We start from the raw sequence: 17,500 nt of genomic DNA on the forward strand, positions 1-17,500 counted from the left end.
AACATTCCTTAAAACTATTTGTATATGTCTAAAAACAATAGCTGAATTAACCACAAAAATCAATAGAAAATATGAAAAAAAATCAATATGGCAAAAATGTTTTGTATATTTTAACATTGTTTTTATACCTTAAAAAGAATCATATTGTCTGAAAAAAAAATTATCAAAATTTACTGTTTATATATAAAAACTACTTCCTTACACCTCCACACAAAACATTTTTAATATTTCAATAATAAACTCCTTGGTCAAAACTAGTAAATATTGTAAAATAGATTCTCGTGTCTCAAAATCTAATGTCAAAAAGTTTTCGGGGGGGAAAATAGGTAAATGAAGATGGATTAGAATTAATTTAGTTGATTAGAATTAGCTTAAGATTTTAGAGGCCCATAATGAGGTTAATTATATATATATATATATATATATATATATATATATATATATATATATATATATATATATATATATATATATATATATATTATGACATATATAACTTACGAACAGATGACCTAAGCCTGATAGCCTATCAACCATGTATTCTAAAAACCTACAAAATAGAAAAATCTAGAAAATCAAAAATTTTCAACGAACACAAAACAAATTTTTACAATTTAACTGATTTTTTTTATTTTATTTTAACTCGATATAACATTTATTCAAATTATATTTTTTTTTCTTACGTTATGGGAATATATTTACGACCACAGCATAGAAGTAATCAGTTGAGAAAATTGAAAAATAATTAAAAAAAGATAAAGATAATTAAATAAAAATTAATTATCGTCTTGCTTGAACCACCACACAGACAACCATCTGTTATTAATAAGGTCAAGACCATGCGTCGTAGTACAACATGAAAGTTCGTCAGGTACCCCGTTTTCTATATTGGAAGTCAGGATGGTTGAGGTTGGCAGGCCTGGGGGGGCGAGCAGGGTGTCCGTGGTGTTGGTACCCCTGATGTGTGTGTGTGTGTTGGTAAATGGCGACGCTGACACAACACGTCCGCCACAAGTGGTCTCCATTTTGCCCATTATCTCTGCAGGTAAGTGGCTGGGTTGTGGCACAGAGTTGTGATATGGTGCACAGAGAGTTGTAGAGTGTTGTGAGGATGTGAGGGAAGTCCCCAGCAGTGAGTATGTTGTGGAATTTTCGACAGGAGTGAGAGTGTTGTGGTCTACTGGTCGTCATAGGAAAATGGGCGGCCATATTGAAGACAAGGGAGACCTACCCCCCTTCCCCCCCCCCCCTCATGAACTGTGCCACAAGATGGAGTCTACCGGGTCTGTGGTGTGGCATAGAAACCCTCTCCAAGCTGTGGCGGCTACACTGTGCAACACGACCCGGCAGCTACCAGAAAAAGAGGTTAGTTTGATTCTGTGTTCGTGTAGATGTGTTGGGGTTACTGTTGGAGTGTGGCACAGAATGTTCTGTAGAACTTTAGAGTGTGGTACAGACTGCTCCGTAGGACTTGTAGATTGGCACAGACTACTTTGTAAGGCAAGTGTGGCGCAGAATGCTCTGTAGGACTTGGAGTGTGGCAGAGACTGCTCTGTAGGACTTGGAGTGTGGCACAGACTGCTCTGTAGGACTTTGGAGTGTGGCACAGACTGCTCTGTGGGACTTGGAGTATGGCACAGACTGCTCTGTGGGACTTGGAGTGTGGCACAGACTGCTCTGTAGGACTTTGGAGTGTGGCACAGACTGCTTAGTAGGACTTGGAGTGTGGCACAGACTACTCTGTAGGACTTTGGAGTGCGGCACAGACTGCTTAGTAGGACTTGGAGTGTGGCACAGACTACTCTGTAGGACTTTGGAGTGTGGCACAGACTGCTCTCTGGGACTTGGAGTATGGCACAGACTGCTCTGTGGGACTTGGAGTGTGGCACAGCCTGCTCTGTGGGACTTGGACTGTGACACAGACTGCTCTGTGGGACTTGGAGTATGGCACAGACTGCTCTGTGGGACTTGGAGTATGGCACAGGCTGCTCTGTAGGACTTGGAGTGTGGCACAGACTATTCTGTGGGACTTGGAGTGTGGCACAGACTGCTCTGTAGGACTTGGACTGTGGCACAGACTGCTCTGTAGGACTTGGAGTGTGGCAAAGACTGCTCTGTAGGACTTGAAGTGTGGCACAGACTGCTCTGTAGGACTTGGACTGTGGCACAGACTGTTCTGTAGGACTTTGGAGTGTGGCACAGACTGCTTAGTAGGACTTGGAGTGTGGCACAGACTACTCTGTAGGACTTTGGAGTGCGGCACAGACTGCTTAGTGGGACTTGGAGTGTGGCGCAGACTACTCTATAGAACTTGGAGTGTGGCACAGACTATATAGAACTTGGAGTGTGGCACAGACTGCTCTGTAGGAATTGGAGTGTGGCACAGACTACTCTATAGAACTTGGAGTGTGGCACAGACTGCTCTGTAGGACTTGGAGTGTGGCACAGACTACTCTATAGAACTTGGAGTGTGACACAGACTGCTGTGTACAGACTGGAGTGTGTGACACAGACTGTCGCACCTCATTACTTTCCGCCACATCTCGCCTTTCGCACACACGTTTCTAGACTAGGCAACGCCAGGCAAATATTGCCATTGGTGCAGAATTAAGAGGCATTTAATTTCGCCGTCTCTATGAATCATTTAAAAAAAAAACGGAGGCTGATTTGGACGAGGGTAAGTACGACCTGATATGGATATATTTAAACACTTCCCGTCATTAATGAGCCACACAGATAACGAACCTTTAAAACCTCCTGTTTTAATAACACGAACTTTTACAGTGTGTCTCTCGCAAAAGCGAACTTAAAATCCGTCTATTTGGCTCCATCATTCATTGACATAACCAATCAAAATCCGCCATTTTAACCTGACCTATTTAATAGCAACTTTTACCTTTGAAATCTAAGATTTAAACGCAAACCTCGAAGCTACGTCATTTAAACGAGACATTTAAGTAGTCCTTCGTTAAAAACTCGTTATTTTAAAGTTTACATCAATTTCGCTAACCAAACGCGAAATTTTAAACTCCGTCGACTTACAGAAACTGCCTCATTTAACTGAGGAATTTTAAAGTAACTTAATTTAACGTTATCTTTAAACCTTAAGTCCATTAACATAACTTTTTTAAACTCACGTCTTTGATATTAAGCATCATTCAAACCTCAAGTGTATTATAAACTCCATTAAACTTTGTCATACATAACGCGAACTTTTAAATCCCGCCAATACAACAGTCCCATTTAAACCGTTCGCTCATCCCCCCCCCCCCCCCTCCCCTCCTGGCGGCCATTTAAACCCATTCACAACTGCGGGGCTTTTAAACCCCGTGGCTTTACTACGCTCTCATTCACACGTCATCTGGGTCGCCTGGCTCATACACTCCATTCATCAAATTCATTCATGCAGTTTCTCATGTTAACCGCCATGTTGCTTCCGCCTTAAAGGACTATCTGTTTATTTTACTGTTGCCCGTCTGTTGCGGGATGAGGTACCGTTGTCTCTCCGTTTGAGGGGGGATTTGCCATACCGTTACCTGTATAGGAAAAGAGGAGGTCTGTGAATTACAGGAATGTCGAGAGACAGTCTTTTCGAAGGGATGGGATGCCAAGATAAAGGATCGGTTGTCATTATGAAGACTCAGATGCCAAGATAAAGGATCGGTTGTCATTATAAAGACTCAGATGCCAAGATAAATCATCGGATACCAATATAAAGGATCGGATATGAATAAAAAGGGTCAGGTGCTGAGATAAAGGATCAGACACTTAAGATAAAACACCAGATATGAAGATAAAGGATAGAACACCATGTTATAGAATCGTACACTAATAGGATCAGGATACCAAAATGGTCAAAGACGACTGTAAAGGATTGGATACTAATATATCGGATATGAGAGAACATGTACCAAATAAAGGATTGGATATCAACACAAGGGATCGAAGACCAAGCTAGAGGATCAGATAACAATATAGATCAGATACCAAGATAGAGAACCAGATATCAATACAAAGGATCAAATACCAAGGTAAAGGATCGTTTACCAATATAAAGGAACAAATATCAAGATAAACGATCTGATACCAATATAAAGGATCAAATACCAAGATAAAGGATCGAATACCAAGATAAAGGATCATATACCAAGGTAAAGGATCGGATACCAATATAAAGGATCGAATACCAATTTAAAGGATCATATAGCAAGGTAAAGGATCGGATACCAATATAAAGGATCGAATACCAATATAAAAGATCATATACCAAGGTAAAGGATCGGATACCAATATAAAGGATCGAATACCAATATAAAGGATCGAATACCAAGGTAAAGGATCGGATGCCAATATAAAGGATCGAATACCAAAACATAGAATACCAAGATGAGAGAAAGGCTCTCAATATGAAAGTTAGGATAGCAAGGGTATGAGCGAGGAGGACTTGGTGAACTGCGGCCATCAAATCCCCTATAAATGAATCTGTCACTCCCACACCACCAGACTTGAGAGGAGGGTTGGAATCCCTCTCTCTCTCTCTCTCTCTCTCTCTCTCTCTCTCTCTCTCTCTCTCTCTCAAAGAAAATATCAAAGTTCAATCAAAATTGCGACAAAGCAGAAAAAAAAAATATATATATATATATATATATATATATATATATATATATATATATATATAGATAGATAGATAGATAGATAGATAGATAGATAGATAGATAGATAGATAGACACATTGATAGATACATAGAACTAAGGATGAGGGTAGAAAACCTTACCTGAGGTGATGTGCCCCCCCTCCCCCTCCCCCCCAACCTAACCCCATTATACAACCCCCCCACCACCACCCCACTTGACCCCCCACCCCACACCCCCCAATACCCGCCCCGCCCCGCCCCGCCCCCCCGGAGCGCGGGAGAGTGATGGGGTGTCGATACGTGTGTGTGTGTGTGTGGGGCCCCCAGGGTCGGGGCCTGGGGGCCCCACACCATCCCCGATAGATTTGGGTGCGCAAGGGAGTAGCTGGGAGGGGGGAGGGGGGGATGGGGATTGGGATAGTCCCAATCCATCTATCCCCGGGACACGTCATTGTGCTATTGACATCCTTCGGCGGGGGGGGGGGGGAGATTTCCCCCCTTCCCCTTCCCCTCCCCTCCCCCCCCAACGCTAGGATGAACCCCAGGTGTACAGTGTGACCCAGATGGTGTAGAATGTGACCCAGGTGGTGTAGTACAGTGTGACCCAGCTGGTGGTGTACAGTGTGACCCAGCTGGTGGTGTACAGTGTGACCCAGCTGGTGTAGTACAGTGTGACCCAGCTGGTGGTGTACAGTGTGACCCAGCTGGTGTAGTACAGTGTGACCCAGCTGGTATAGTACAGTGTGACCCAGTGGGTGTAGTATAGTGTGACCCAGCTGGTGTACAGTGTGACCCAGCTGGTGTACAGTGTGACCCAGCTGGTGTACAGTGTGACCCAGCAGGTGTACAGGGTGACCCCGATGGTGTAGTACAGTGTGACCCAGCTGGTGTAGTACAGTGGGACCCAGATGGTGTAGTACAGTGTGACCCAACTGGTGTAGTACAGTGTGACCCAGCTGGTGTACAGTGTGACCCAGCTGGTGTAGTACAGTGCGACCCAGATGGTGTAGTACAGTGTGACCCAGCTGGTGTAGTACAGTGTGACCCAGCTGGTGTAGTACAGTGTGACCCAGCAGGTGTAGTACGTGTGACCCAGCTGGTGTAGTACAGTGGACCCAGTGGTGTACAGTGTGACCCAGCTGGTGTAGTACAGTGCGACCCAGATGGTGTAGTACAGTGTGACCCAGCTGGTGTAGTACAGTGTGACCCAGCTGGTGTAGTACAGTGTGACCCAGCAGGTGTAGTACAGTGTGACCCAGCTGGTGTAGTACAGTGTGACCCAGCTGGTGTAGTACAGTGTGACCCAGATGGTGTAGTACAGTGTGACCCAGCTGGTGTAGTACAGTGTGACCCAGCTGGTATACAGTGTGACCCAACAGGTAAGTGTGACCCAGCTGGTGTAGTACAGTGTGACCCAGCTGGTGTAGTACAGTGTGACCCAGATGGTGTAGTACAGTGTGACCCAGCTGGTGTAGTACAGTGTGACCCAGCTGGTATACAGTGTGACCCAGCAGGTGTAGTACAGTGTGACCCAGCTGGTGTAGTACAGTGTGACCCAGCTGGTGTAGTACAGTGTGACCCAGCTGGTGTAGTACAGTGTGACCCAGATGGTGTAGTACAGTGTGACCCAGCAGGTGTAGTACAGTGTGACCCAGCTGGTATACAGTGTGACCCAGCTGGTGTAGTACAGTGTGACCCAGCTGGTGTAGTACAGTGTGACCCAGCTGGTGTAGTACAGTATGACCCAGCTGGTGTAGTACAGTGTGACCTAAATAATCCCGTCTCTTGATCAATTCGTTGAAATTCTCTGTGCCATTGAAATAGGAATTGTAATCGTCAGAAGAAAAGAAAATGTAATCAGAGACATAAAGACATTCTCTCTCTCTCTCTCTCTCTCTCTCTCTCTCTCTCTCTCTCTCTCTCTCTCTCTCTCTCTCTCCCTCTCTCTCTCTCTCTCTGGGGGGGGAGGCCTTTGCCACAGACGGTACATTCGCTAATGCTTTCCCAATTACATTTAGATTATATTACAATTACATTTAGATCATAATACAATTACATTTAGATTACATTACAATTACATTTAGATTATAATACAATTACATTTAGATTACATTACAATTACATTTAGATTATATTACAATTATATTTTCCCCCACCTACAGATATTTTTTCCTTTATCATTTATTATTAAAGAGGTAAATAGAACGAAGTATTGACACCACGTCCCTTATGGAAGGCAAATTAAAGGAAAGAATAAAGATAATAATAATGGAATCTTCGAAGAAGGGTAGAGTTCAAAGAACGCATCCCCCCTCCCCCCATTCCTTCCTTCCTTCCTCCCCCCCATTCCCCCCAGCCCCAGGGAAACTATGGGGGAGGGAGGGGAAGAAATAATCCCCCCTTCCCCCTCTCCCCCCCCCCTTCCCCCAGGGAATAGAAAACGGGGAGTTAGAGAATAAATGGGTGACAGGAAATGCTCTTATTTTCACGCCATAATGCTATGTGATGATTTTTGGTCGTTCTGGTCATTTATATATATATGTGTGTGTGTATAGCTTACACTGTGTGGGGTGAACGATACTATGTGGGGTGAGCGATACTATGTGGGGTGAACGATACTATGTGGGGTGAACGATACTGTGTGGGGTGAGCGATACTATGTGGGGTGAGCGATACTATGTGGGGTGAACGATACTGTGTGGGGTGAGCGATACTATGTGGGGTGAACGATACTGTGTGGGGTGAACGATACTGTGTGGGGTGAACGATACTGTGTGGGGTGAACGATACTATGTGGGGTAAACGATACTGTGTGGGGTGAACGATACTGTGTGGGGTGAGCGATACTATGTGGGGTGAACGATACTATGTGGGGTAAACGATACTGTGTGGGGTGAACGATACTGTGTGGGGTAAACGATACTGTGTGGGGTGAACGATACTATGTGGGGTAAACGATACTGTGTGGGGTGAACGATACTGTGTGGGGTGAGCGATACTATGTGGGGTGAACGATACTATGTGGGGTAAACGATACTGTGTGGGGTGAACGATACTGTGTGGGGTGAACGATACTATGTGGGGTGAGTGATACTGTGTGGGGTGAACGATACTGTGTGGGGTGAACGATACTGTGTGGGGTGAACGATACTGTGTGGGGTGAACGATACTATGTGGGGTAAACGATACTGTGTGGGGTGAACGATACTGTGTGGGGTGAGCGATACTATGTGGGGTGAACGATACTATGTGGGGTAAACGATACTGTGTGGGGTGAACGATACTGTGTGGGGTGAACGATACTATGTGGAGTAAACGATACTGTGTGGGGTGAGTGATACTGTGTGGGGTGAACGATACTGTGTGGGGTGAACGATACTGTGTGGGGTGAACGATACTGTGTGGGGTGAACGATACTGTGTGGGGTGAGTGATACTGTGTGGGGTGAACGATACTGTGTGGGGTGAACGATATTGTGTGGGGTGAACGATACTGTGTGGGCAGTGGTACAAGAGATGGGGCCCCCACCAGTGTACAACTCCCTCCCCGTACAGTACAAGAGATGGGGCCCCACCAGTGTACAACCCCCTCCCCGTACAGTACAAGAGATGGGGCCCCACCAGTGTACAACTCCCCTCCCCGTACAGTACAAGAGATGGGGGCCCCACCAGTGTACAACCTCCCTCCCCGTACAGTACAAGAGATGGTGCCCCCACCAGTGTACAACTCCCTCCCCGTACAGTACAAGAGATGGGGGCCCCCACCAGTGTACAACTCCCTCCCCGTACAGTACAAGAGATGGGGCCCCCACCAGTGTACAACTCCCTCCCCGTACAGTACAAGAGATGGGGCCCCACCAGTGTACAACTCCCCTCCCCGTACAGTACAAGAGATGGGTGCCCCACCAGTGTACAACTCCCTCCCCGTACAGTACAAGAGATGGGGCCCCACCAGTGTACAACTCCCTCCCCGTACAGTACAAGAGATGGGGGGCCCCACCAGTGTACAACTCCCTCCCCGTACAGTACAAGAGATGGGGGCCCCCACCAGTGTACAACTCCCTCCCCGTACAGTACAAGAGATGGGGGCCCCACCAGTGTACAACTCCCTCCCCGTACAGTACAAGAGATGGGGGCCCCACCAGTGTACAACTCCCTCCCCGTACAGTACAAGAGATGGGGCCCCCACCAGTGTACAACTCCCTCCTCCCGTACAGTACAAGAGATGGGGGCCCCACCAGTGTACAACTCCCTCCCCGTACAGTACAAGAGATGGGGGCCCCACCAGTGTACAACTCCCTCCCCGTACAGTACAAGAGATGGGGGCCCCACCAGTGTACAACTCCCTCCCCGTACAGTACAAGAGATGGGGCCCCCACCAGTGTACAACTCCCTCCCCGTACAGTACAAGAGATGGGGCCCCCACCAGTGTACAACTCCCTCCCCGTACAGTACAAGAGATGGGGCCCCCACCAGTGTACAACTCCCTTCCCCGTACAGTACAAGAGATGGGCCCCCACCAGTGTACAACTCCTTCCCCGTACAGTACAAGAGATGGGCCCCCACCAGTGTACAACTCCTTCCCCGTACAGTACAAGAGATGGGCCCCCACCAGTGTACAACTCCTTCCCCGTACTGTGTCATACTTAAGACAACGACACACACACACACACACACACACACACACACACACACACACACACACATAGAAACAGATCACTAAAGAACAATGAATGAGACACAGACAAAGACATGACAAACAAATACAAGAACACAGAAAAATACAAGCAGGGAAAAAAAGACGGGGGTCGAAATAGAGAGGGAGGGAAAAAAACGCAACGTGGGGAAAAAAAACGGAAAAAAAACGCCAGTATTGAAACCCCGTCTAGTTCAATATGGTTCAGAATTTCCCCTGACCCCAGTGGGACTCCCGCCCATACATTCCCCTCCTCAACAGAGACATACCAAGCATACCTCTGTCTTGCCCCCAACACGACTCCACTTGCCTCACAACTGACTGGGGGAAAAAAAAGAATTGTCTACTTTGACGATAGATAATTTTTTTATATATATATTTGGGCGAGGCATTTAAACTATTGCGAGTGACGGTGATGACGTCACTCTCTCTCTCTCTCTCTCTCTCTCTCTCTCTCTCTCTCTCTCTCTCTCTCTCTCTCTCTCTCTCTCTCTCTCTCTCTCCAAGGAATTTGAGCAACGCAGGAGCGATTGCACAATATAAAGATGACACAGCTGGGGAGGGGGAGGGGGCAGATATTTACATACCTACATATTCCTGTGTATATATATATATATATATATATATATATATATATATATATATATATATATATATATATTCCATGAGAGAAATACGTATAGCCAGGAGGGAATGTATATATATCACCCTTTGATATATATATTAATTTTTCAAAAGAAGGAACAGAGAAGGGGCCACGTGAGGATATTCTCTCAAAGGCCCAGTCCTCTGTTCTTGACGCTACCTCGCTAATGCGGGAAATGGCGAATAGTATAAAAGAAAAAAATATATATGTGTGTGTGTGTGTGTGTGTGTGTGATTACCATGGTATGTTCGTGCCTCTTCTCCCCCTCCCACCCCCATACCCCCCCTTAAATCTCACACACCTCCCCCCCTCCCCCCCCTGAGAGTGTACATGGGCCGGTGTGACCCGCTAATCTCATTAAGGGGGGGGGGGGGGTACGCCCCCACCCCACCCCTCACCCCCCCCTTCACACACCACCATTAATACTATTGCTATGGGGGGAGAGGGGATGGTATGGGGTTTAGGGGGGGAGGGGGGGATGTCAGAGTTGCTATGGGGTCTCTCTCTCTCTCTCTCTCTCTCTCTCTCTCTCTCTCTCTCTCTCTCTCTCTATCTATCTATCTATCTATCTATCTGTCTATCCTTGCATCTGTCTACCGCCTTTTCTATTCTTCTCCGTCAAACTTGATATCCATTTCTCTATCTGTCTGTCTATCTATCTATCCTGAATTCCAGGCTAGAAACGAGTTATAGATATCTATTCATATATATAGATATCTATTCATATATCAAATATCTATTCATATATCAAATGAATATATATATATATATATATATATATATATATATATATATATATATATATATATATATATATATATATATATATATATATGGTGACGGAGTTTGGTAAAGTGTGTGGAAGAAGAAAGTTAAGAGTAAATGTGAATAAGAGCAAGGTTATTAGGTACAGTAGGGTTGAGGGTCAAGTCAATTGGGAGGTGAGTTTGAATGGAGAAAAACTGGAGGAAGTGAAGTGTTTTAGATATCTGGGAGTGGATCTGGCAGCGGATGGAACCATGGAAGCGGAAGTGGATCATAGGGTGGGGGAGGGGGCGAAAATTCTGGGAGCCTTGAAAAATGTGTGGAAGTCGAGAACATTATCCCGGAAAGCAAAAATGGGTATGTTTGAAGGAATAGTGGTTCCAACAATGTTGTATGGTTGCGAGGCGTGGGCTATGGATAGAGTTGTGCGCAGGAGGATGGATGTGCTGGAAATGAGATGTTTGAGGACAATGTGTGGTGTGAGGTGGTTTGATCGAGTGAGTAACGTAAGGGTAAGAGAGATGTGTGGAAATAAAAAGAGCGTGGTTGAGAGAGCAGAAGAGGGTGTTTTGAAATGGTTTGGGCACATGGAGAGAATGAGTGAGGAAAGATTGACCAAGAGGATATATGTGTCGGAGGTGGAGGGAACGAGGAGAAGAGGGAGACCAAATTGGAGGTGGAAAGATGGAGTGAAAAGGATTTTGTGTGATCGGGGCCTGAACATGCAGGAGGGTGAAAGGAGGGCAAGGAATAGAGTGAATTGGAGCGATGTGGTATACCGGGGTTGACGTGCTGTCAGTGGATTGAATCAAGGCATGTGAAGCGTCTGGGGTAAACCATGGAAAGCTGTGTAGGTATGTATATTTGCGTGTGTGGACGTGTGTATATACATGTGTATGGGGGGGGGGGGGTTGGGCCATTTCTTTCGTCTGTTTCCTTGCGCTACCTCGCAAACGCGGGAGACAGCGACAAAGTATAAAAAAAAAAAAAAAAAAAAAAAATATATATATATACGCATTCGTCTATGTTTATATGTACATTCCTATATCTCCTATCATCCATTGGTATAATTATTAGGAAATAATTATAATTATGATAGGTCTAAGAGAATAATTATCGTGTACTTCAAAAGAAAAAAATCGGAAACCAACATCCCCCTCTTGGCAGAAAAGTAAACAATATTTTCCCATTTTCTTTCGTCCTATTTTCTACCACCTGGGGGGAAAAAATAATCAGGTTTGTGGGTCTTCGCTTCCCATTTTCTAATACCCCCCCCCCTTCCCCCTCTGAAAGAAATCTAATTACTTTATTTTCTTCGTGTCAGTGTCTTGAATGGGGGGGGGGATGAACCTGTTGGGGTGGGGGGGGGGGAGACAGGCTTCTCCCCCTCTCCCCCCCCCACTTATCCTCCCCATCTCGGTGGGGGGGGTCACCTGGGGGGAGGGGGGGGAGGAGGGGAGGGGAAACGAAGGTAATTTCTTGAAATGACAGAAATTTGAGGGGGGGGGGGTGGCTCAGAAGTCGGCCATTTTGAAAGGTAATTTGAATTATATTTGTCATTATATCTGCGTTCTGGACACACACATACACACACACACACACACACACACACACACACACACACGCCAGGTAGCCAGCCCACACGGAGAGGATGATGAACAGCTAGATTGACTGTGGGCAAGCTGCCTGGCTCGGCCAGGGTTCGAACCCTCACACAGGTTTGATCCAACAACCCACAGGTCACCTTTAAACCCCTTGTGTTCATCACTGGTCACCAGCGTTAATGATGTTAATATTACCATTATTAACGAAGGATGTTAAATCACACGTTAACATGATTATCATTGGGTGTACGAGACTATGGTCGTTGGCTCGTTAGCTCGTTAACAAGCTAATAGGGTCGTCGACCAGTCGCCCAGGTCCCGTCCCCCCCCTTCCCCCCACCTCGGACTGGTCGTTGGGTCGTTAACATGGGGAAACCACCGCTGGGAGGGGGGGAGGGTAACGAGGTAGTTACTGCTCTAATTAGAGAGGCGAGTAGAGTATAGAGTAGTTAATGGCCTCCACGTAAGGGGGGGAAGGGGGTAATTAGCCCCCTCCCCCTAACTTCCCCCCCCCACATCCCCACCCTCCCCACCCCTACCCCCCCCCTTTCCGATGAGGGGGGGGGTTGTTAGGCGAAACCATGGAACCTTTAGGGCGTTGAGAGAGAGAGAGAGAGAGAGAGAGAGAGAGAGAGAGAGAGAGAGAGAGAGAGAGAGAGAGAGAGAGAAAGAAGCAGATATATGGGCTTCGTTCACCCCCCCCTCCCCCCTCCCCCCACCCCCCCGGAGGGTGGGGGAGGAAAGGGGGGCTGGGCGAGATAAACACACATAGCCCCCATACACTGTGACCTCTCGCCCGGCTAATTCAGGGTCAAAGTTCATGGCAGTTGTGTGTGTGTGTCTGTGTGTCTGTGTGTCTATCAAAGACTTGTTAAGATAAGGCTCTGTGTGTGTGTGTGTGTGTGTGTGTGTGTGTGTGTGTGTGTGTGTGTCTGGGTCGACAAGATCTGTGTTCAGACTTTGAGTCGTAAGATTAACGTCCTTAAGACTTATCTCTCTCTCTCTCTCTCTCTCTCTCTCTCTCTCTCTCTCTCTCTCTCTCTCTCTCTCTCTCTCTCTCTTGTAGGTCAGATCAAAGGCTCACTGGACCACCACACCCAAGGGGTCGTATACCGTCGTGTTCAAGGGTCGTATACCGTCGTGTTCAAGGGTCGTATACCGTCGTGTTCAAGGGTCGTATACCGTCGTGCTCAAGGGTCGTATACCGTCGTGTTCAAGGGTCGTATACCGTCGTGTTCAAGGGTCGTATACCGTCGTGCTCAAGGGTCGTATACCGTCGTGTTCAAGGGTCGTATACCGTCGTGCTCAAGGGTCGTATACCGTCGTGCTCAAGGGTCGTATACCGTCGTGTTCAAGGGTCGTATACCGTCGTGCTCAAGGGTCGTATACCGTCGTGTTCAAGGGTCGTATATCGTCGTGTTCAAGGGTCGTATACCGTCGTGTTCAAGGGTCGTATACCGTCGTGTTCAAGGGTCGTATACCGTCGTGTTCAAGGGTCGTATACCGTCGTGTTCAAGGGTCGTATACCGTCGTGTTCAAGGGTCGTATACCGTCGTGTTCAAGGGTCGTATACCGTCGTGTTCAAGGGTCGTATACCGTCGTGTTCAAGGGTCGGATACCGTCGTGTTCAAGGGTCGTATACCGTCGTGCTCAAGGGTCGTATACCGTCGTGTTCAAGGGTCGTATACCGTCGTGTTCAAGGGTCGTATACCGTCGTGTTCAAGGGTCGTATACCGTCGTGTTCAAGGGTCGTATACCGTCGTGTTCAAGGGTCGTATACCGTCGTGTTCAAGGGTCGTATACCGTCGTGCTCAAGGGTAGTATACCGTCGTGTTCAAGGGTCGTATACCGTCGTGTTCAAGGGTCGTATACCGTCGTGTTCAAGGGTCGTGTACCGTCGTGTTCAAGGATCGTATACCGTCGTGTTCAAGGGTCGTATACCGTCGTGCTCAAGGGTCGTATACCGTCGTGTTCAAGGGTCGTATACCGTCGTGCTCAAGGGTCGTATACCGTCGTGGTCAAGGGTCGTATACCGTCGTGTTCAAGGGTCGTATACCGTCGTGTTCAAGGGTCGTATACCGTCGTGTTCAAGGGTCGTATACCGTCGTGCTCAAGGGTCGTATACCGTCGTGGTCAAGGGTCGTATACCGTCGTGTTCAAGGATCGTATACCGTCGTGTTCAAGGGTCGTATACCGTCGTGTTCAAGGGTCGTATACCGTCGTGCTCAAGGGTCGTATACCGTCGTGTTCAAGGGTCGTATACCGTCGTGCTCAAGGGTCGTATACCGTCGTGTTCAAGGGTCGTATACCGTCGTGTTCAAGGGTCGTATACCGTCGTGTTCAAGGATCGTATACCGTCGTGCTCAAGGGTCGTATACCGTCGTGCTCAAGGGTCGTATACCGTCGTGTTCAAGGGTCGTATACCGTCGTGTTCAAGGGTCGTATACCGTCGTGTTCAAGGGTCGTATACCGTCGTGTTCAAGGGTCGTATACCGTCGTGTTCAAGGGTCGTATACCGTCGTGTTCAAGGGTCGTATACCGTCGTGCTCAAGGGTCGTATACCGTCGTGTTCAAGGGTCGTATACCGTCGTGTTCAAGGGTCGTATACCGTCGTGTTCAAGGGTCGTATACCGTCGTGTTCAAGGGTCGTATTCCGTCGTGTTCAAGGGTCGTATACCGTCGTGTTCAAGGGTCGTATACCGTCGTGTTCAAGGGTCGTATACCGTCGTGCTCAAGGGTCGTATACCGTCGTGGTCAAGGGTCGTATACCGTCGTGGTCAAGGGTCGTATACCGTCGTGGTCAAGGGTCGTATACCGTCGTGTTCAAGGGTCGTATACCGTCGTGTTCAAGGGTCGTATTCCGTCGTGTTCAAGGGTCGTATACCGTCGTGTTCAAGGATCGTATACCGTCGTGCTCAAGGGTCGTATACCGTCGTGCTCAAGGGTCGTATACCGTCGTGCTCAAGGGTCGTATACCGTCGTGTTCAAGGGTCGTATACCGTCGTGGTCAAGGGTCGTATACCGTCGTGTTCAAGGGTCGTATACCGTCGTGTTCAAGGGTCGTATTCCGTCGTGTTCAAGGGTCGTATACCGTCGTGTTCAAGGATCGTATACCGTCGTGCTCAAGGGTCGTATACCGTCGTGCTCAAGGGTCGTATACCGTCGTGTTCAAGGGTCGTATACCGTCGTGTTCAAGGGTCGTATACCGTCGTGTTCAAGGGTCGTATACCGTCGTGTTCAAGGGTCGTATACCGTCGTGTTCAAGGGTCGTATACCGTCGTGTTCAAGGGTCGTATACCGTCGTGCTCAAGGGTCGTATACCGTCGTGTGCTCAAGGGTCGTAACCCCACACCACGCCATGTGTGAACCTTTTTACCCAATCCTTCTTCTAGTAGGGGTTCGAACCCTTGTTTCCAATGTGCCTAATCCCTCCAGATTCGCTAATCCTGATCATTTCTCTCCGCTCCCAATCCTTTCCCTGTGTGATTTGCCAATCCTCTGGCTGTCCGGGTTACGAGGGTCGAATCAGTCAGGGTTCGAAGATTGCTTGAACACAGCGTAGGATTCGAACCCTGGACCTATTGAGTGGAAGTCAACACCGCTGCCCATGCTCCACGGTTGTATAATACAGGAGGAGAGGTCACTATAATACAGGAGGAGAGGTTATAGTAATACAGGAGGGGAGGTTAGAGCTGGTTTGTTTGGAAGGAAAACAAGACAAAGAAGAAAACAAACATTGGAGGATTTACACAATAGAAATGTAAACAACGTGATGAACTGTATGGTCGAGTTTTGCACGGTATTGTATAGGGTCCTCGACCTTCTGTGATGACTGGACTACCTTGTTTTCCCGCTCTTGAAGGCTGTTAACTTGAGCAGCTCCCAATAGAATATAGATTGAGAATTACGTCACCGAATTAACTGCCCAATGACCTTGTTCGGCGGAGTGGTGTTTGCCAAGCACTTGACGCCCGTCTGGTGAGCTGTCTGGGGTGGAGGGTGACCTGGGGTGGAGGGTGACCTGGGATGATGGGGTCAAGGGTGACCTGGAGTGGAGTGTGACCTCGGATGAAGGATGACCTGGGGTGGAGTGTGACCTGGGTGGAGTGTTTTATTATTATTATTATTATTATTATTATTATTATTATTATTATTATAAGTAACTGTCATTGTCCTCTCTCTCTCTCTCTCTCTCTCTCTCTCTCTCTCTCTCTCTCTCTCTCTCTCTCTCTCTCTCACTGTGGGAGACGCTCAGGTAATTCCTCTGAAATCAAATCAAAACAATCCAGTGTGCAACACGAGGGGCGAGTCTACCCTCACGCTCCCTGCTAGCCTGGGCGAGTCCACTCTGGTCTTGGGGGGAGGGAGTCCACTCTGGTCTTGAGGCGGGCGGGGGGGGCGAGTCCACTTTGGTCTTGGGGGAGGAGTCCAATTGGATTAAGGAAATATAGTGTGGTCTGTGGAGGTCCACTGTAGTCTGGGGGAGTCCACTGTAGTCTGGGGGAGTCCATTGTGGTATGGGTGTGTCCACTGTGGTCTGGGGGAGTCCACTGTAGTCTGGGGGAGTCCATTGTGGTATGGGTGTGTCCACTGTGGTCTGGGGGAGTCCACTGTAGTCTGGGGGAGTCCAGTGTGGTATGGGTGTGTCCACTGTGGTCTGGGGGAGTCCACTGTAACCTGGATGAGTCCACTTTGGTCTTGGGAGAGTCCACTACGGGCTGGGGGAGTCCACTGTTGGTAGTCCTGTTATTCCGCCTGCCCCTTCCCCCCCTCACCCCCCTCCCCCCTCATCTCTCTCCTTACCCCCCCCCCTCCCCCATACACCTTGCCCGGTGCTTTCAAAACACCTGCTAATTGGTCAACGAGGGAACCACTGTCCAGTCATCTCGCTCTCCACCACAAACAATTTGACCCCGAATGACCTCTTACGTGTCTTACGTGACATAACATGAAGAACATGTCTATAAATGTAGAACATTTATCGCTGTATTTAATTTCTCGTTCATCATTTACGTGTAAAAAGAAATAAAGTTCCCTGAAGAAGCATTGTCTAGCCTCGCGCGTTGATAAATCGTATTACAGACGTGGATTCGCGGAGGTCGTGCCACCTAGCGTCGCGCGGCGCAACTACTCCGTTATTTCATTTCTCATTGTAT

The 17,500-nt window shown here is 47.6% G+C and overlaps 1 long non-coding RNA gene across 1 annotated transcript in view; it reads left to right on the forward strand.

Moving 5' to 3' along the window:
* The first annotated feature begins 864 nt into the window (after nucleotides 1-864).
* Nucleotides 865-17,500, forward strand: part of LOC139759293 (uncharacterized) — a 37,411-nt gene continuing 20,775 nt past the window's right edge. The window contains exon 1 of the long non-coding RNA XR_011715030.1: nucleotides 865-1,365. This is a non-coding gene — a long non-coding RNA (uncharacterized lncRNA). The remainder of the gene's footprint in view (nucleotides 1,366-17,500) is intronic.

This window comes from Panulirus ornatus, chromosome 32 (genome assembly GCF_036320965.1).
Source record: "Panulirus ornatus isolate Po-2019 chromosome 32, ASM3632096v1, whole genome shotgun sequence".
Classification (NCBI taxonomy): domain Eukaryota; kingdom Metazoa; phylum Arthropoda; class Malacostraca; order Decapoda; family Palinuridae; genus Panulirus; species Panulirus ornatus.